General features: G+C 42.8%; 23 non-coding genes across 23 annotated transcripts; all 23 read right to left on the minus strand.

Annotated features, from left to right (window-relative positions):
• Nucleotides 1-403: 403 nt before the first annotated feature.
• Nucleotides 404-570, minus strand: LOC134591268 (U1 spliceosomal RNA). The gene has a single exon (XR_010088070.1). It is a non-coding gene; the product is annotated as a U1 spliceosomal RNA (small nuclear RNA).
• Nucleotides 571-1,042: 472 nt separating this feature from the next.
• Nucleotides 1,043-1,183, minus strand: LOC134592444 (U4 spliceosomal RNA). The gene has a single exon (XR_010089071.1). It is a non-coding gene; the product is annotated as a U4 spliceosomal RNA (small nuclear RNA).
• An 899-nt stretch (nt 1,184-2,082) lies between these two features.
• On the minus strand, nt 2,083-2,249 carry LOC134590412 (U1 spliceosomal RNA). The gene has a single exon (XR_010087339.1). It is a non-coding gene; the product is annotated as a U1 spliceosomal RNA (small nuclear RNA).
• A 470-nt stretch (nt 2,250-2,719) lies between these two features.
• Nucleotides 2,720-2,860, minus strand: LOC134593658 (U4 spliceosomal RNA). The gene has a single exon (XR_010090109.1). It is a non-coding gene; the product is annotated as a U4 spliceosomal RNA (small nuclear RNA).
• A 217-nt stretch (nt 2,861-3,077) lies between these two features.
• On the minus strand, nt 3,078-3,218 carry LOC134592445 (U4 spliceosomal RNA). The gene has a single exon (XR_010089072.1). It is a non-coding gene; the product is annotated as a U4 spliceosomal RNA (small nuclear RNA).
• Nucleotides 3,219-4,117: 899 nt separating this feature from the next.
• On the minus strand, nt 4,118-4,284 carry LOC134591285 (U1 spliceosomal RNA). Its single transcript, XR_010088086.1, has one exon. It is a non-coding gene; the product is annotated as a U1 spliceosomal RNA (small nuclear RNA).
• A 470-nt stretch (nt 4,285-4,754) lies between these two features.
• Nucleotides 4,755-4,895, minus strand: LOC134593605 (U4 spliceosomal RNA). Its single transcript, XR_010090063.1, has one exon. It is a non-coding gene; the product is annotated as a U4 spliceosomal RNA (small nuclear RNA).
• Nucleotides 4,896-5,794: 899 nt separating this feature from the next.
• Nucleotides 5,795-5,961, minus strand: LOC134589617 (U1 spliceosomal RNA). Its single transcript, XR_010086664.1, has one exon. It is a non-coding gene; the product is annotated as a U1 spliceosomal RNA (small nuclear RNA).
• Nucleotides 5,962-6,432: 471 nt separating this feature from the next.
• LOC134593113 (U4 spliceosomal RNA) lies at nt 6,433-6,573 on the minus strand. Its single transcript, XR_010089642.1, has one exon. It is a non-coding gene; the product is annotated as a U4 spliceosomal RNA (small nuclear RNA).
• A 900-nt stretch (nt 6,574-7,473) lies between these two features.
• LOC134590058 (U1 spliceosomal RNA) lies at nt 7,474-7,640 on the minus strand. Its single transcript, XR_010087038.1, has one exon. It is a non-coding gene; the product is annotated as a U1 spliceosomal RNA (small nuclear RNA).
• Nucleotides 7,641-8,111: 471 nt separating this feature from the next.
• On the minus strand, nt 8,112-8,252 carry LOC134592446 (U4 spliceosomal RNA). Its single transcript, XR_010089073.1, has one exon. It is a non-coding gene; the product is annotated as a U4 spliceosomal RNA (small nuclear RNA).
• An 899-nt stretch (nt 8,253-9,151) lies between these two features.
• On the minus strand, nt 9,152-9,318 carry LOC134590059 (U1 spliceosomal RNA). The gene has a single exon (XR_010087039.1). It is a non-coding gene; the product is annotated as a U1 spliceosomal RNA (small nuclear RNA).
• A 477-nt stretch (nt 9,319-9,795) lies between these two features.
• On the minus strand, nt 9,796-9,936 carry LOC134592447 (U4 spliceosomal RNA). The gene has a single exon (XR_010089074.1). It is a non-coding gene; the product is annotated as a U4 spliceosomal RNA (small nuclear RNA).
• Nucleotides 9,937-10,835: 899 nt separating this feature from the next.
• LOC134590060 (U1 spliceosomal RNA) lies at nt 10,836-11,002 on the minus strand. Its single transcript, XR_010087040.1, has one exon. It is a non-coding gene; the product is annotated as a U1 spliceosomal RNA (small nuclear RNA).
• Nucleotides 11,003-11,473: 471 nt separating this feature from the next.
• LOC134592449 (U4 spliceosomal RNA) lies at nt 11,474-11,614 on the minus strand. Its single transcript, XR_010089075.1, has one exon. It is a non-coding gene; the product is annotated as a U4 spliceosomal RNA (small nuclear RNA).
• Nucleotides 11,615-12,513: 899 nt separating this feature from the next.
• On the minus strand, nt 12,514-12,680 carry LOC134590061 (U1 spliceosomal RNA). Its single transcript, XR_010087041.1, has one exon. It is a non-coding gene; the product is annotated as a U1 spliceosomal RNA (small nuclear RNA).
• A 470-nt stretch (nt 12,681-13,150) lies between these two features.
• On the minus strand, nt 13,151-13,291 carry LOC134593426 (U4 spliceosomal RNA). The gene has a single exon (XR_010089910.1). It is a non-coding gene; the product is annotated as a U4 spliceosomal RNA (small nuclear RNA).
• An 899-nt stretch (nt 13,292-14,190) lies between these two features.
• On the minus strand, nt 14,191-14,357 carry LOC134591324 (U1 spliceosomal RNA). The gene has a single exon (XR_010088120.1). It is a non-coding gene; the product is annotated as a U1 spliceosomal RNA (small nuclear RNA).
• Nucleotides 14,358-14,828: 471 nt separating this feature from the next.
• On the minus strand, nt 14,829-14,969 carry LOC134592450 (U4 spliceosomal RNA). The gene has a single exon (XR_010089076.1). It is a non-coding gene; the product is annotated as a U4 spliceosomal RNA (small nuclear RNA).
• A 906-nt stretch (nt 14,970-15,875) lies between these two features.
• LOC134590253 (U1 spliceosomal RNA) lies at nt 15,876-16,042 on the minus strand. The gene has a single exon (XR_010087204.1). It is a non-coding gene; the product is annotated as a U1 spliceosomal RNA (small nuclear RNA).
• Nucleotides 16,043-16,511: 469 nt separating this feature from the next.
• Nucleotides 16,512-16,652, minus strand: LOC134592451 (U4 spliceosomal RNA). The gene has a single exon (XR_010089077.1). It is a non-coding gene; the product is annotated as a U4 spliceosomal RNA (small nuclear RNA).
• An 899-nt stretch (nt 16,653-17,551) lies between these two features.
• On the minus strand, nt 17,552-17,718 carry LOC134590945 (U1 spliceosomal RNA). The gene has a single exon (XR_010087795.1). It is a non-coding gene; the product is annotated as a U1 spliceosomal RNA (small nuclear RNA).
• A 471-nt stretch (nt 17,719-18,189) lies between these two features.
• On the minus strand, nt 18,190-18,330 carry LOC134592453 (U4 spliceosomal RNA). Its single transcript, XR_010089078.1, has one exon. It is a non-coding gene; the product is annotated as a U4 spliceosomal RNA (small nuclear RNA).
• Between the last annotated feature and the right edge of the window lie 57 nt (nt 18,331-18,387).

Raw genomic sequence — 18,387 nt, forward strand, 5'->3', positions numbered from 1 at the left:
TATTCCTAAGGTTTGGTCTGATTGTCTCAAGCGGCAATTCACTGCCTTGATCCAGAAAATCTTTTTTTCCCAGAAATTCAATCAAACGTTACGTTCTGTTGGAAGACGTAATATAGGTCTACAATTCTTTATTTCTTCCATTGCATTGAAGCATACAATAAATCAAAAGAAGTCAGGATAAAAAAATGATGAAAAAAAAGCTGAAAAGTTAAAATAAAAAGTGAAATTCTGTCTTAAAACTGGTCTCCAGAAAACATAGATAATAAAAATGATCAAGCCTAGGAAATGATTGTCGCTGCCTGCTTGATGTGGAAAGTAAGAGCCAAAGAAGACGGGTGCCGTGGCTGAAATTATCCTTCGTCAGAATTGGTGAAGTTCTCTATTTTTGTCAAACAAGCAAACACAGGAGAAAGCGCGAACGCAGTCCCCCACTACCATAAATTATGCAGTTGAGTTTCCCACATTTGAGGAAATCGCAGAGGTCAACTGGTACGGAGTGCAATGAACCAGCCTCACTCTGGGAGAGCCACCTTAGGGATCATGGCTATTGCTCCCCTGCCAGGTAAGTATGACATGACGGGTACATTCAAAGGCACGCCCGCTGGGAAGCCTTTCCTTTAGGCTGTGGTGAAATAATAAAGCAAGTTTAAAAAAAAAAAAAAGCAAATAAATAATCCAAATGATAGAAGGCTACAAAAGATTACCAAACCTCGTGGCTGATCGTTGTTTTCCTTAGCTACCAGTAATTTTAGTGCCTTCAGGTGGTTAGGTGTGAATAATTGAGCTGGATTCAGGGTGCGAAGGAGCAATTTGCATAAAGGCAAATGCTAGGCCAATGAGCCGAAGGATGGGAATTCGTAGCATGTAGTGAGAATAGTGTGCTGCCGGAAACAAGTGAATTCAGTGGGAGAGAAAGGTAAAAGGGAAATGCTAAGAAGCCAGCGGAAGGAATGGTGCAACAGAGCTCAGGAAGAAACGGGAGTCACGTAAGACACGCCCTAGACATGGGGCGCCATAAACTTTTATTAAACCAATCTTTCAGTCTCCTTAGAGCCTGTCAAAAATTGCCAATGCTGACTGTATTTCAAGTCATCATGGCGGGGTATTGGGTAAAGTTTTCAATTAGCAATAATCACGCCTCGGATTGACCTCATGGGCTACGATACTGCCACTGCGCAAAGCTAGCTGTTCAAGTGGGCCAGCTTTTAAGAGCTACCACGTAAGGACACTTTAAGACAGCGGTGAGAAAAAGTTCATGACCATAAGCCATTGCAAAGGATTATGGGAGGCAATATTCTAATTAGGCCCGCTATCTCCTACAGGGAAGCTTAAACCCCAACAAATTCCTCGGTCTTCTTATATGGCATCTTGGAATGGTTCCAAACCTATAACAGAGAGTGAGGGCAACCATATCTTGCAGCAAACCTTGTACAATTTTTTTTCTCTCTTTGGAAACAGTTTTGCCAAGATTCTACTACAGCAGCCATTAGGCAGAGTACACAATCCGCTGGTCTACGTTCGTCCCCAAAGTCACACATTTCATGACTCCATCGATAGGAATGACCCTTGCCTAGCACCTGTCTTCTCTTCATCCACACTCAACAGGGCTGAAAGAACATTTGTGGTGGCTTTTTCAAAATTCCATGGTGTTCATTAGTAAGTGCTAGCGACCACCCAGCTATTCCTAAGGTTTGGTCTGATTGTCTCAAGCGGCAATTCACTGCCTTGATCCAGAAAATCTTTTTTTCCCAGAAATTCAATCAAACGTTACGTTCTGTTGGAAGACGTAATATAGGTCTACAATTCTTTATTTCTTCCATTGCATTGAAGCATACAATAAATCAAAAGAAGTCAGGATAAAAAAATGATGAAAAAAAAGCTGAAAAGTTAAAATAAAAAGTGAAATTCTGGCTTAAAACTGGTCTCCAGAAAACATAGATAATAAAAATGATCAAGCCTAGGAAATGATTGTCGCTGCCTGCTTGATGCGGAAAGTAAGAGCCAAAGAAGACGGGTGCCGTGGCTGAAATTATCCTTCGTCAGAATTGGTGAAGTTCTCTATTTTTGTCAAACAAGCAAACACAGGGGAAAGCGCGAACGCAGTCCCCCACTACCATAAATTATGCAGTCGAGTTTCCCACATTTGAGGAAATCGCAGAGGTCAACTGGTACGGAGTGCAATGAACCAGCCTCACTCTGGGAGAGCCACCTTAGGGATCATGGCTATTGCTCCTCTGCCAGGTAAGTATGACATGACGGGTACATTCAAAGGCACGCCCGCTGGGAAGCCTTTCCTTTAGGCTGTGGTGAAATAATAAAGCAAGTAAAAAAAATAAAAAGCAAATAAATAATCCAAATGATAGAAGGCTACAAAAGATTACCAAACCTCGTGGCTGATCGTTGTTTTCCTTAGCTACCAGTAATTTTAGTGCCTTCAGGTGGTTAGGTGTGAATAATTGAGCTGGATTCAGGGTGCGAAGGAGCAATTTGCATAAAGGCAAATGCTAGGCCAATGAGCCGAAGGATGGGAATTCGTAGCATGTAGTGAGAATAGTGTGCTGCCGGAAACAAGTGAATTCAGTGGGAGAGAAAGGTAAAAGGGAAATGCTAAGAAGCCAGCGGAAGGAATGGTGCAACAGAGCTCAGGAAGAAACGGGAGTCACGTAAGACACGCCCTAGACATGGGGCGCCATAAACTTTTATTAAACCAATCTTTCAGTCTCCTTAGAGCCTGTCAAAAATTGCCAATGCTGACTGTATTTCAAGTCATCATGGCGGGGTATTGGGTAAAGTTTTCAATTAGCAATAATCACGCCTCGAATTGACCTCATGGGCTACGATACTGCCACTGCGCAAAGTTAACTGTTCAAGTGGGCCAGCTTTTAAGAGCTACCACATAAGGACACTTTAAGACAGCGGTGAGAAAAAGTTCATGACCATAAGCCATTGCAAAGGATTGTGGGAGGCAATATTCTAATTAGGCCCGCTTCCTCCTACAGGGAAGCTTAAACCCCAACAAATTCCTCGGTCTTCTTAGACATGGGGCGCCATAAACTTTTATTAAACCAATCTTTCAGTCTCCTTAGAGCCTGTCAAAAATTGCCAATGCTGACTGTATTTCAAGTCATCATGGCGGGGTATTGGGTAAAGTTTTCAATTAGCAATAATCACGCCTCGGATTGACCTCATGGGCTACGATACTGCCACTGCGCAAAGCTAGCTGTTCAAGTGGGCCAGCTTTTAAGAGCTACCACGTAAGGACACTTTAAGACAGCGGTGAGAAAAAGTTCATGACCATAAGCCATTGCAAAGGATTATGGGAGGCAATATTCTAATTAGGCCCGCTATCTCCTACAGGGAAGCTTAAACCCCAACAAATTCCTCGGTCTTCTTATATGGCATCTTGGAATGGTTCCAAACCTATAACAGAGAGTGAGGGCAACCATATCTTGCAGCAAACCTTGTACAATTTTTTTTCTCTCTTTGGAAACAGTTTTGCCAAGATTCTACTACAGCAGCCATTAGGCAGAGTACACAATCCGCTGGTCTACGTTCGTCCCCAAAGTCACACATTTCATGACTCCATCGATAGGAATGACCCTTGCCTAGCACCTGTCTTCTCTTCATCCACACTCAACAGGGCTGAAAGAACATTTGTGGTGGCTTTTTCAAAATTCCATGGTGTTCATTAGTAAGTGCTAGCGACCACCCAGCTATTCCTAAGGTTTGGTCTGATTGTCTCAAGCGGCAATTCACTGCCTTGATCCAGAAAATCTTTTTTTCCCAGAAATTCAATCAAACGTTACGTTCTGTTGGAAGACGTAATATAGGTCTACAATTCTTTATTTCTTCCATTGCATTGAAGCATACAATAAATCAAAAGAAGTCAGGATAAAAAAATGATGAAAAAAAAGCTGAAAAGTTAAAATAAAAAGTGAAATTCTGGCTTAAAACTGGTCTCCAGAAAACATAGATAATAAAAATGATCAAGCCTAGGAAATGATTGTCGCTGCCTGCTTGATGCGGAAAGTAAGAGCCAAAGAAGACGGGTGCCGTGGCTGAAATTATCCTTCGTCAGAATTGGTGAAGTTCTCTATTTTTGTCAAACAAGCAAACACAGGGGAAAGCGCGAACGCAGTCCCCCAATACCATAAATTATGCAGTCGAGTTTCCCACATTTGAGGAAATCGCAAAGGTCAACTGGTACGGAGTGCAATGAACCAGCCTCACTCAGGGAGAGCCACCTTAGGGATCATGGCTATTGCTCCCCTGCCAGGTAAGTATGACATGACGGGTACATTCAAAGGCACGCCCGCTGGGAAGCCTTTCCTTTAGGCTGTGGTGAAATAATAAAGCAAGTTAAAAAAAAATAAAGCAAATAAATAATCCAAATGATAGAAGGCTACAAAAGATTACCAAACCTCGTGGCTGATCGTTGTTTTCCTTAGCTACCAGTAATTTTAGTGCCTTCAGGTGGTTAGGTGTGAATAATTGAGCTGGATTCAGGGTGCGAAGGAGCAATTTGCATAAAGGCAAATGCTAGGCCAATGAGCCGAAGGATGGGAATTCGTAGCATGGAGTGAGAATAGTGTGCTGCCGGAAACAAGTGGATTCAGTGGGAGAGAAAGGTAAAAGGGAAATGCAAGGAAGCCAGCGGAAGGAATGGTGCAACAGAGCTCAGGAAGAAACGGGAGTCACGTAAGACACGCCCTAGACATGGGGCGCCATAAACTTTTTTTAAACCAATCTTTCAGTCTCCTCAGAGCCTGTCAAAAATTGCCAATGCTGACTGTATTTCAAGTCATCATGGCGGGGTATTGGGTAAAGTTTTCAATTAGCAATAATCACGCCTCAGATTGACCTCATGGGCTACGATACTGCCACTGCGCAAAGTTAACTGTTCAAGTGGGCCAGCTTTTAAGAGCTACCACGTAAGGACACTTTAAGACAGCGGTGAGAAAAAGTTCATGACCATAAGCCATTGCAAAGGATTGTGGGAGGCAATATTCTAATTAGGCCCGCTTCCTCCTACAGGGAAGCTTAAACCCCAACAAATTCCTCGGTCTTCTTATATGGCATCTTGGAATGGTTCCAAACCTATAACAGAGAGTGAGGGCAACCATATCTTGCAGCAAACCTTGTACAATTTTTTTTCTCTCTTTGGAAACGGTTTTGCCAAGATTCTACTACAGCAGCCATTAGGCAGAGTACACAATCCGCTGGTCTACGTTCGTCCCCAAAGTCACACATTTCATGACTCCATCGATAGGAATGACCCTTGCCTAGCACCTGTCTTCTCTTCATCCACACTCAACAGGGCTGAAAGAACATTTGTGGTGGCTTTTTCAAAATTCCATGGTGTTCATTAGTAAGTGCTAGCGACCACCCAGCTATTCCTAAGGTTTGGTCTGATTGTCTCAAGCGGCAATTCACTGCCTTGATCCAGAAAATCTTTTTTTCCCAGAAATTCAATCAAACGTTACGTTCTGTTGGAAGACGTAATATAGGTCTCCAATTCTTTATTTCTTCCATTGCATTGAAGCATACAATAAATCAAAAGAAGTCAGGATAAAAAAATGATGAAAAAAAAGCTGAAAAGTTAAAATAAAAAGTGAAATTCTGGCTTAAAACTGGTCTCCAGAAAACATAGATAATAAAAATGATCAAGCCTAGGAAATGATTGTCGCTGCCTGCTTGATGCGGAAAGTAAGAGCCAAAGAAGACGGGTGCCGTGGCTGAAATTATCCTTCGTCAGAATTGGTGAAGTTCTCTATTTTTGTCAAACAAGCAAACACAGGGGAAAGCGCGAACGCAGTCCCCCACTACCATAAATTATGCAGTCGAGTTTCCCACATTTGAGGAAATCGCAGAGGTCAACTGGTACGGAGTGCAATGAACCAGCCTCACTCTGGGAGAGCCACCTTAGGGATCATGGCTATTACTCCCCTGCCAGGTAAGTATGACATGACGGGTACATTCAAAGGCACGCCCGCTGGGAAGCCTTTCCTTTAGGCTGTGGTGAAATAATAAAGCAAGTTAAAAAAAAAAAAAAGCAAATAAATAATCCAAATGATAGAAGGCTACAAAAGATTACCAAACCTCGTGGCTGATCGTTGTTTTCCTTAGCTACCAGTAATTTTAGTGCCTTCAGGTGGTTAGGTGTGAATAATTGAGCTGGATTCAGGGTGCGAAGGAGCAACTTGCATAAAGGCAAATGCTAGGCCAATGAGCCGAAGGATGGGAATTCGTAGCATGTAGTGAGAATAGTGTGCTGCCGGAAACAAGTGAATTCAGTGGGAGAGAAAGGTAAAAGGGAAATGCTAAGAAGCCAGCGGAAGGAATGGTGCAACAGAGCTCAGGAAGAAACGGGAGTCACGTAAGACACGCCCTAGACATGGGGCGCCATAAACTTTTATTAAACCAATCTTTCAGTCTCCTTAGAGCCTGTCAAAAATTGCCAATGCTGACTGTATTTCAAGTCATCATGGCGGGGTATTGGGTAAAGTTTTCAATTAGCAATAATCACACCTCGGATTGACCTCATGGGCTACGATACTGCCACTGCGCAAAGATAACTGTTCAAGTGGGCCAGCTTTTAAGAGCTACCACGTAAGGACACTTTAAGACAGCGGTGAGAAAAAAGTTCATGACCATAAGCCATTGCAAAGGATTGTGGGAGGCAATATTCTAATTAGGCCCGCTTCCTCCTACAGGGAAGCTTAAACCCCAACAAATTCCTCGGTCTTCTTATATGGCATCTTGGAATGGTTCCAAACCTATAACAGAGAGTGAGGGCAACCATATCTTGCAGCAAACCTTGTACAATTTTTTTTCTCTCTTTGGAAACAGTTTTGCCAAGATTCTACTACAGCAGCCATTAGGCAGAGTACACAATCCGCTGGCCTACGTTCGTCCCCAAAGTCACACATTTCATGACTCCATCGATAGGAATGACCCTTGCCTAGCACCTGTCTTCTCTTCATCCACACTCAACAGGGCTGAAAGAACATTTGTGGTGGCTTTTTCAAAATTCCATGGTGTTCATTAGTAAGTGCTAGCGACCACCCAGCTATTCCTAAGGTTTGGTCTGATTGTCTCAAGCGGCAATTCACTGCCTTGATCCAGAAAATCTTTTTTTCCCAGAAATTCAATCAAACGTTACGTTCTGTTGGAAGACGTAATATAGGTCTCCAATTCTTTATTTCTTCCATTGCATTGAAGCATACAATAAATCAAAAGAAGTCAGGATAAAAAAATGATGAAAAAAAAGCTGAAAAGTTAAAATAAAAAGTGAAATTCTGGCTTAAAACTGGTCTCCAGAAAACATAGATAATAAAAATGATCAAGCCTAGGAAATGATTGTCGCTGCCTGCTTGATGTGGAAAGTAAGAGCCAAAGAAGACGGGTGCCGTGGCTGAAATTATCCTTCGTCAGAATTGGTGAAGTTCTCTATTTTTGTCAAACAAGCAAACACAGGGGAAAGCGCGAACGCAGTCCCCCACTACCATAAATTATGCAGTCGAGTTTCCCACATTTGAGGAAATCGCAGAGGTCAACTGGTACGGAGTGCAATGAACCAGCCTCACTCTGGGAGAGCCACCTTAGGGATCATGGCTATTGCTCCCCTGCCAGGTAAGTATGACATGACGGGTACATTCAAAGGCACGCCCGCTGGGAAGCCTTTCCTTTAGGCTGTGGTGAAATAATAAAGCAAGTAAAAAAAAAAAAAAAGCAAATAAATAATCCAAATGATAGAAGGCTACAAAAGATTACCAAACCTCGTGGCTGATCGTTGTTTTCCTTAGCTACCAGTAATTTTAGTGCCTTCAGGTGGTTAGGTGTGAATAATTGAGCTGGATTCAGGGTGCGAAGGAGCAATTTGCATAAAGGCAAATGCTAGGCCAATGAGCCGAAGGATGGGAATTCGTAGCATGTAGTGAGAATAGTGTGCTGCCGGAAACAAGTGAATTCAGTGGGAGAGAAAGGTAAAAGGGAAATGCTAAGAAGCCAGCGGAAGGAATGGTGCAACAGAGCTCAGGAAGAAACGGGAGTCACGTAAGACACGCCCTAGACATGGGGCGCCATAAACTTTTATTAAACCAATCTTTCAGTCTCCTTAGAGCCTGTCAAAAATTGCCAATGCTGACTGTATTTCAAGTCATCATGGCGGGGTATTGGGTAAAGTTTTCAATTAGCAATAATCACGCCTCGGATTGACCTCATGGGCTACGATACTGCCACTGCGCAAAGCTAGCTGTTCAAGTGGGCCAGCTTTTAAGAGCTACCACGTAAGGACACTTTAAGACAGCGGTGAGAAAAAGTTCATGACCATAAGCCATTGCAAAGGATTATGGGAGGCAATATTCTAATTAGGCCCGCTTCCTCCTACAGGGAAGCTTAAACCCCAACAAATTCCTCGGTCTTCTTATATGGCATCTTGGAATGGTTCCAAACCTATAACAGAGAGTGAGGGCAACCATATCTTGCAGCAAACCTTGTACAATTTTTTTTCTCTCTTTGGAAACAGTTTTGCCAAGATTCTACTACAGCAGCCATTAGGCAGAGTACACAATCCGCTGGTCTACGTTCGTCCCCAAAGTCACACATTTCATGACTCCATCGATAGGAATGACCCTTGCCTAGCACCTGTCTTCTCTTCATCCACACTCAACAGGGCTGAAAGAACATTTGTGGTGGCTTTTTCAAAATTCCATGGTGTTCATTAGTAAGTGCTAGCGACCACCCAGCTATTCCTAAGGTTTGGTCTGATTGTCTCAAGCGGCAATTCACTGATTTGATCCAGAAAATCTTTTTTTCCCAGAAATTCAATCAAACGTTACGTTCTGTTGGAAGACGTAATATAGGTCTCCAATTCTTTATTTCTTCCATTGCATTGAAGCATACAATAAATCAAAAGAAGTCAGGATAAAAAAATGATGAAAAAAAAGCTGAAAAGTTAAAATAAAAAGTGAAATTCTGGCTTAAAACTGGTCTCCAGAAAACATAGATAATAAAAATGATCAAGCCTAGGAAATGATTGTCGCTGCCTGCTTGATGTGGAAAGTAAGAGCCAAAGAAGACGGGTGCCGTGGCTGAAATTATCCTTCGTCAGAATTGGTGAAGTTCTCTATTTTTGTCAAACAAGCAAACACAGGGGAAAGCGCGAACGCAGTCCCCCACTACCATAAATTATGCAGTCGAGTTTCCCACATTTGAGGAAATCGCAGAGGTCAACTGGTACGGAGTGCAATGAACCAGCCTCACTCTGGGAGAGCCACCTTAGGGATCATGGCTATTGCTCCCCTGCCAGGTAAGTATGACATGACGGGTACATTCAAAGGCACGCCCGCTGGGAAGCCTTTCCTTTAGGCTGTGGTGAAATAATAAAACAAGTTAAAAAAAAAAAAAAAAAAAAGCAAATAAATAATCCAAATGATAGAAGGCTACAAAAGATTACCAAACCTCGTGGCTGATCGTTGTTTTCCTTAGCTACCAGTAATTTTAGTGCCTTCAGGTGGTTAGGTGTGAATAATTGAGCTGGATTCAGGGTGCGAAGGAGCAATTTGCATAAAGGCAAATGCTAGGCCAATGAGCCGAAGGATGGGAATTCGTAGCATGTAGTGAGAATAGTGTGCTGCCGGAAACAAGTGAATTCAGTGGGAGAGAAAGGTAAAAGGGAAATGCTAAGAAGCCAGCGGAAGGAATGGTGCAACAGAGCTCAGGAAGAAACGGGAGTCACGTAAGACACGCCCTAGACATGGGGCGCCATAAACTTTTATTAAACCAATCTTTCAGTCTCCTTAGAGCCTGTCAAAAATTGCCAATGCTGACTGTATTTCAAGTCATCATGGCGGGGTATTGGGTAAAGTTTTCAATTAGCAATAATCACGCCTCGGATTGACCTCATGGGCTACGATACTGCCACTGCGCAAAGCTAGCTGTTCAAGTGGGCCAGCTTTTAAGAGCTACCACGTAAGGACACTTTAAGACAGCGGTGAGAAAAAGTTCATGACCATAAGCCATTGCAAAGGATTATGGGAGGCAATATTCTAATTAGGCCCGCTTCCTCCTACAGGGAAGCTTAAACCCCAACAAATTCCTCGGTCTTCTTATATGGCATCTTGGAATGGTTCCAAACCTATAACAGAGAGTGAGGGCAACCATATCTTGCAGCAAACCTTGTACAATTTTTTTTCTCTCTTTGGAAACAGTTTTGCCAAGATTCTACTACAGCAGCCATTAGGCAGAGTACACAATCCGCTTGTCTACGTTCGTCCCCAAAGTCACACATTTCATGACTCCATCGATAGGAATGACCCTTGCCTAGCACCTGTCTTCTCTTCATCCACACTCAACAGGGCTGAAAGAACATTTGTGGTGGCTTTTTCAAAATTCCATGGTGTTCATTAGTAAGTGCTAGCGACCACCCAGCTATTCCTAAGGTTTGGTCTGATTGTCTCAAGCGGCAATTCACTGATTTGATCCAGAAAATCTTTTTTTCCCAGAAATTCAATCAAACGTTACGTTCTGTTGGAAGACGTAATATAGGTCTCCAATTCTTTATTTCTTCCATTGCATTGAAGCATACAATAAATCAAAAGAAGTCAGGATAAAAAAATGATGAAAAAAAAGCTGAAAAGTTAAAATAAAAAGTGAAATTCTGGCTTAAAACTGGTCTCCAGAAAACATAGATAATAAAAATGATCAGGCCTAGGAAATGATTGTCGCTGCCTGCTTGATGTGGAAAGTAAGAGCCAAAGAATACGGGTGCCGTGGCTGAAATTATCCTTCGTCAGAATTGGTGAAGTTCTCTATTTTTGTCAAACAAGCAAACACAGGGGAAAGCGCGAACGCAGTCCCCCACTACCATAAATTATGCAGTCGAGTTTCCCACATTTGAGGAAATCGCAGAGGTCAACTGGTACGGAGTGCAATGAACCAGCCTCACTCTGGGAGAGCCACCTTAGGGATCATGGCTATTGCTCCCCTGCCAGGTAAGTATGACATGACGGGTACATTCAAAGGCACGCCCGCTGGGAAGCCTTTCCTTTAGGCTGTGGTGAAATAATAAAGCAAGTAAAAAAAAAAAAAAAGCAAATAAATAATCCAAATGATAGAAGGCTACAAAAGATTACCAAACCTCGTGGCTGATCGTTGTTTTCCTTAGCTACCAGTAATTTTAGTGCCTTCAGGTGGTTAGGTGTGAATAATTGAGCTGGATTCAGGGTGCGAAGGAGCAATTTGCATAAAGGCAAATGCTAGGCCAATGAGCCGAAGGATGGGAATTCGTAGCATGTAGTGAGAATAGTGTGCTGCCGGAAACAAGTGAATTCAGTGGGAGAGAAATGTAAAAGGGAAATGCTAAGAAGCCAGCGGAAGGAATGGTGCAACAGAGCTCAGGAAGAAACGGGAGTCACGTAAGACACGCCCTAGACATGGGGCGCCATAAACTTTTATTAAACCAATCTTTCAGTCTCCTTAGAGCCTGTCAAAAATTGCCAATGCTGACTGTATTTCAAGTCATCATGGCGGGGTATTGGGTAAAGTTTTCAATTAGCAATAATCACGCCTCGGATTGACCTCATGGGCTACGATACTGCCACTGCGCAAAGCTAGCTGTTCAAGTGGGCCAGCTTTTAAGAGCTACCACGTAAGGACACTTTAAGACAGCGGTGAGAAAAAGTTCATGACCATAAGCCATTGCAAAGGATTATGGGAGGCAATATTCTAATTAGGCCCGCTTCCTCCTACAGGGAAGCTTAAACCCCAACAAATTCCTCGGTCTTCTTATATGGCATCTTGGAATGGTTCCAAACCTATAACAGAGAGTGAGGGCAACCATATCTTGCAGCAAACCTTGTACAATTTTTTTTCTCTCTTTGGAAACAGTTTTGCCAAGATTCTACTACAGCAGCCATTAGGCAGAGTACACAATCCGCTGGTCTACGTTCGTCCCCAAAGTCACACATTTCATGACTCCATCGATAGGAATGACCCTTGCCTAGCACCTGTCTTCTCTTCATCCACACTCAACAGGGCTGAAAGAACATTTGTGGTGGCTTTTTCAAAATTCCATGGTGTTCATTAGTAAGTGCTAGCGACCACCCAGCTATTCCTAAGGTTTGGTCTGATTGTCTCAAGCGGCAATTCACTGATTTGATCCAGAAAATCTTTTTTTCCCAGAAATTCAATCAAACGTTACGTTCTGTTGGAAGACGTAATATAGGTCTCCAATTCTTTATTTCTTCCATTGCATTGAAGCATACAATAAATCAAAAGAAGTCAGGATAAAAAAATGATGAAAAAAAAGCTGAAAAGTTAAAATAAAAAGTGAAATTCTGGCTTAAAACTGGTCTCCAGAAAACATAGATAATAAAAATGATCAAGCCTAGGAAATGATTGTCGCTGCCTGCTTGATGTGGAAAGTAAGAGCCAAAGAAGACGGGTGCCGTGGCTGAAATTATCCTTCGTCAGAATTGGTGAAGTTCTCTATTTTTGTCAAACAAGCAAACACAGGGGAAAGCGCGAACGCAGTCCCCCACTACCATAAATTATGCAGTCGAGTTTCCCACATTTGAGGAAATCGCAGAGGTCAACTGGTACGGAGTGCAATGAACCAGCCTCACTCTGGGAGAGCCACCTTAGGGATCATGGCTATTGCTCCCCTGCCAGGTAAGTATGACATGACGGGTACATTCAAAGGCACGCCCGCTGGGAAGCCTTTCCTTTAGGCTGTGGTGAAATAATAAAGCAAGTTAAAAAAAAAAAAAGCAAATAAATAATCCAAATGATAGAAGGCTACAAAAGATTACCAAACCTCGTGGCTGATCGTTGTTTTCCTTAGCTACCAGTAATTTTAGTGCCTTCAGGTGGTTAGGTGTGAATAATTGAGCTGGATTCAGGGTGCGAAGGAGCAATTTGCATAAAGACAAATGCTAGGCCAATGAGCCGAAGGATGGGAATTCGTAGCATGTAGTGAGAATAGTGTGCTGCCGGAAACAAGTGAATTCAGTGGGAGAGAAAGGTAAAAGGGAAATGCTAAGAAGCCAGCGGAAGGAATGGTGCAACAGAGCTCAGGAAGAAACGGGAGTCACGTAAGACACGCCCTAGACATGGGGCGCCATAAACTTTTATTAAACCAATCTTTCAGTCTCCTTAGAACCTGTCAAAAATTGCCAATGCTGACTGTATTTCAAGTCATCATGGCGGGGTATTGGGTAAAGTTTTCAATTAGCAATAATCACGCCTCGGATTGACCTCATGGGCTACGATACTGCCACTGCGCAAAGCTAGCTGTTCAAGTGGGCCAGCTTTTAAGAGCTACCACGTAAGGACACTTTAAGACAGCGGTGAGAAAAAGTTCATGACCATAAGCCATTGCAAAGGATTATGGGAGGCAATATTCTAATTAGGCCCGCTTCCTCCTACAGGGAAGCTTAAACCCCAACAAATTCCTCGGTCTTCTTATATGGCATCTTGGAATGGTTCCAAACCTATAACAGAGAGTGAGGGCAACCATATCTTGCAGCAAACCTTGTACAATTTTTTTTCTCTCTTTGGAAACAGTTTTGCCAAGATTCTACTACAGCAGCCATTAGGCAGAGTACACAATCCGCTTGTCTACGTTCGTCCCCAAAGTCACACATTTCATGACTCCATCGATAGGAATGACCCTTGCCTAGCACCTGTCTTCTCTTCATCCACACTCAACAGGGCTGAAAGAACATTTGTGGTGGCTTTTTCAAAATTCCATGGTGTTCATTAGTAAGTGCTAGCGACCACCCAGCTATTCCTAAGGTTTGGTCTGATTGTCTCAAGCGGCAATTCACTGATTTGATCCAGAAAATCTTTTTTTCCCAGAAATTCAATCAAACGTTACGTTCTGTTGGAAGACGTAATATAGGTCTCCAATTCTTTATTTCTTCCATTGCATTGAAGCATACAATAAATCAAAAGAAGTCAGGATAAAAAAATGATGAAAAAAAAGCTGAAAAGTTAAAATAAAAAGTTAAATTCTGGCTTAAAACTGGTCTCCAGAAAACATAGATAATAAAAATGATCAAGCCTAGGAAATGATTGTCGCTGCCTGCTTGATGTGGAAAGTAAGAGCCAAAGAAGACGGGTGCCGTGGCTGAAATTATCCTTCATCAGAATTGGTGAAGTTCTCTATTTTTGTCAAACAAGCAAACACAGGGGAAAGCGCGAACGCAGTCCCCCACTACCATAAATTATGCAGTTGAGTTTCCCACATTTGAGGAAATCGCAGAGGTCAACTGGTACGGAGTGCAATGAACCAGCCTCACTCTGGGAGAGCCACCTTAGGAATCATGGCTATTGCTCCCCTGCCAGGTAAGTATGACATGACGGGTACATTCAAAGGCACGCCCGCTGGGAAGCCTTTCCTTTAGGCTGTGGTGAAATAATAAAGCAAGTTAAAAAAAAAAAAAAGCAAATAAATAATCCAAATGATAGAAGGCTACAAAAGATTACCAAACCTCGTGGCTGATCGTTGTTTTCCTTAGCTACCAGTAATTTTAGTGCCTTCAGGTGGTTAGGTGTGAATAATTGAGCTGGATTCAGGGTGCGAAGGAGCAATTTGCATAAAGGCAAATGCTAGGCCAATGAGCCGAAGGATGGGAATTCGTAGCATGTAGTGAGAATAGTGTGCTGCCGGAAACAAGTGAATTCAGTGGGAGAGAAAGGTAAAAGGGAAATGCTAAGAAGCCAGCGGAAGGAATGGTGCAACAGAGCTCAGGAAGAAACGGGAGTCACGTAAGACACGCCCTAGACATGGGGCGCCATAAACTTTTATTAAACCAATCTTTCAGTCTCCTTAGAGCCTGTCAAAAATTGCCAATGCTGACTGTATTTCAAGTCATCATGGCGGGGTATTGGGTAAAGTTTTCAATTAGCAATAATCACGCCTCGGATTGACCTCATGGGCTACGATACTGCCACTGCGCAAAGCTAGCTGTTCAAGTGGGCCAGCTTTTAAGAGCTACCACGTAAGGACACTTTAAGACAGCGGTGAGAAAAAGTTCATGACCATAAGCCATTGCAAAGGATTATGGGAGGCAATATTCTAATTAGGCCCGCTTCCTCCTACAGGGAAGCTTAAACCCCAACAAATTCCTCGGTCTTCTTATATGGCATCTTGGAATGGTTCCAAACCTATAACAGAGAGTGAGGGCAACCATATCTTGCAGCAAACCGTGTACAATTTTTTTCTCTCTTTGGAAACAGTTTTGCCAAGATTCTACTACAGCAGCCATTAGGCAGAGTACACAATCCGCTGGTCTACGTTCGTCCCCAAAGTCACACATTTCATGACTCCATCGATAGGAATGACCCTTGCCTAGCACCTGTCTTCTCTTCATCCACACTCAACAGGGCTGAAAGAACATTTGTGGTGGCTTTTTCAAAATTCCATGGTGTTCATTAGTAAGTGCTAGCGACCACCCAGCTATTCCTAAGGTTTGGTCTGATTGTCTCAAGCGGCAATTCACTGCCTTGATCCAGAAAATCTTTTTTTCCCAGAAATTCAATCAAACGTTACGTTCTGTTGGAAGACGTAATATAGGTCTCCAATTCTTTATTTCTTCCATTGCATTGAAGCATACAATAAATCAAAAGAAGTCAGAATAAAAAAATGATGAAAAAAAAGCTGAAAAGTTAAAATAAAAAGTGAAATTCTGGCTTAAAACTGGTCTCCAGAAAACATAGATAATAAAAATGATCAAGCCTAGGAAATGATTGTCGCTGCCTGCTTGATGCGGAAAGTAAGAGCCAAAGAAGACGGGTGCCGTGGCTGAAATTATCCTTCATCAGAATTGGTGAAGTTCTCTATTTTTGTCAAACAAGCAAACACAGGGGAAAGCGGGAAAGCGCGAACGCAGTCCCCCACTACCATAAATTATGCAGTCGAGTTTCCCACATTTGAGGAAATCGCAGAGGTCAACTGGTACGGAGTGCAATGAACCAGCCTCACTCTGGGAGAGCCACCTTAGGGATCATGGCTATTTCTCCCCTGCCAGGTAAGTATGACATGACGGGTACATTCAAAGGCACGCCCGCTGGGAAGCCTTTCCTTTATTATGGTGAAATAATAAAGCAAGTAAAAAAAAAAAAAAAGCAAATAAATAATCCAAATGATAGAAGGCTACAAAAGATTACCAAACCTCGTGGCTGATCGTTGTTTTCCTTAGCTACCAGTAATTTTAGTGCCTTCAGGTGGTTAGGTGTGAATAATTGAGCTGGATTCAGGGTGCGAAGGAGCAATTTGCATAAAGGCAAATGCTAGGCCAATGAGCCGAAGGATGGGAATTCGTAGCATGTAGTGAGAATAGTGTGCTGCCGGAAACAAGTGAATTCAGTGGGAGAGAAAGGTAAAAGGGAAATGCTAAGAAGCCAGCGGAAGGAATGGTGCAACAGAGCTCAGGAAGAAACGGGAGTCACGTAAGACACGCCCTAGACATGGGGCGCCATAAACTTTTATTAAACCAATCTTTCAGTCTCCTTAGAGCCTGTCAAAAATTGCCAATGCTGACTGTATTTCAAGTCATCATGGCGGGGTATTGGGTAAAGTTTTCAATTAGCAATAATCACGCCTCGGATTGACCTCATGGGCTACGATACTGCCACTGCGCAAAGCTAGCTGTTCAAGTGGGCCAGCTTTTAAGAGCTACCACGTAAGGACACTTTAAGACAGCGGTGAGAAAAAGTTCATGACCATAAGCCATTGCAAAGGATTATGGGAGGCAATATTCTAATTAGGCCCGCTTCCTCCTACAGGGAAGCTTAAACCCCAACAAATTCCTCGGTCTTCTTATATGGCATCTTGGAATGGTTCCAAACCTATAACAGAGAGTGAGGGCAACCATATCTTGCAGCAAACCTTGTACAATTTTTTTTCTCTCTTTGGAAACAGTTTTGCCAAGATTCTACTACAGCAGCCATTAGGCAGAGTACACAATCCGCTGGTCTACGTTCGTCCCCAAAGTCACACATTTCATGACTCCATCGATAGGAATGACCCTTGCCTAGCACCTGTCTTCTCTTCATCCACACTCAACAGGGCTGAAAGAACATTTGTGGTGGCTTTTTCAAAATTCCATGGTGTTCATTAGTAAGTGCTAGCGACCACCCAGCTATTCCTAAGGTTTGGTCTGATTGTCTCAAGCGGCAATTCACTGCCTTGATCCAGAAAATCTTTTTTTCCCAGAAATTCAATCAAACGTTACGTTCTGTTGGAAGACGTAATATAGGTCTCCAATTCTTTATTTCTTCCATTGCATTGAAGCATACAATAAATCAAAAGAAGTCAGGATAAAAAAATGATGAAAAAAAAGCTGAAAAGTTAAAATAAAAAGTGAAATTCTGGCTTAAAACTGGTCTCCAGAAAACATAGATAATAAAAATGATCAAGCCTAGGAAATGATTGTCGCTGCCTGCTTGATGCGGAAAGTAAGAGCCAAAGAAGACGGGTGCCGTGGCTGAAATTATCCTTCATCAGAATTGGTGAAGTTCTCTATTTTTGTCAAACAAGCAAACACAGGGGAAAGCGCGAACGCAGTCCCCCACTACCATAAATTATGCAGTTGAGTTTCCCACATTTGAGGAAATCGCAGAGGTCAACTGGTACGTAGTGCAATGAACCAGCCTCACTCTGGGAGAGCCACCTTAGGGATCATGGCTATTGCTCCCCTGCCAGGTAAGTATGACATGACGGGTACATTCAAAGGCACGCCCGCTGGGAAGCCTTTCCTTTAGGCTATGGTGAAATAATAAAGCAAGTAAAAAAAAAAAAAAAGCAAATAAATAATCCAAATGATAGAAGGCTACAAAAGATTACCAAACCTCGTGGCTGATCGTTGTTTTCCTTAGCTACCAGTAATTTTAGTGCCTTCAGGTGGTTAGGTGTGAATAATTGAGCTGGATTCAGGGTGCGAAGGAGCAATTTGCATAAAGGCAAATGCTAGGCCAATGAGCCGAAGGATGGGAATTCGTAGCATGTAGTGAGAATAGTGTGCTGCCGGAAACAAGTGAATTCAGTGGGAGAGAAAGGTAAAAGGGAAATGCTAAGAAGCCCGCGGAAGGAATGGTGCAACAGAGCTCAGGAAGAAACGGGAGTCACGTAAGACACGCCCTAGACATGGGGCGCCATAAACTTTTATTAAACCAATCTTTCAGTCTCCTTAGAGCCTGTCAAAAATTGCCAATGCTGACTGTATTTCAAGTCATCATGGCGGGGTATTGGGTAAAGTTTTCAATTAGCAATAATCACGCCTCGGATTGACCTCATGGGCTACGATACTGCCACTGCGCAAAGCTAGCTGTTCAAGTGGGCCAGCTTTTAAGAGCTACCACGTAAGGACACTTTAAGACAGC

This window comes from Pelobates fuscus, chromosome 2, assembly GCF_036172605.1.
Source record: "Pelobates fuscus isolate aPelFus1 chromosome 2, aPelFus1.pri, whole genome shotgun sequence".
Taxonomy (NCBI): Eukaryota; Metazoa; Chordata; class Amphibia; order Anura; family Pelobatidae; genus Pelobates; species Pelobates fuscus.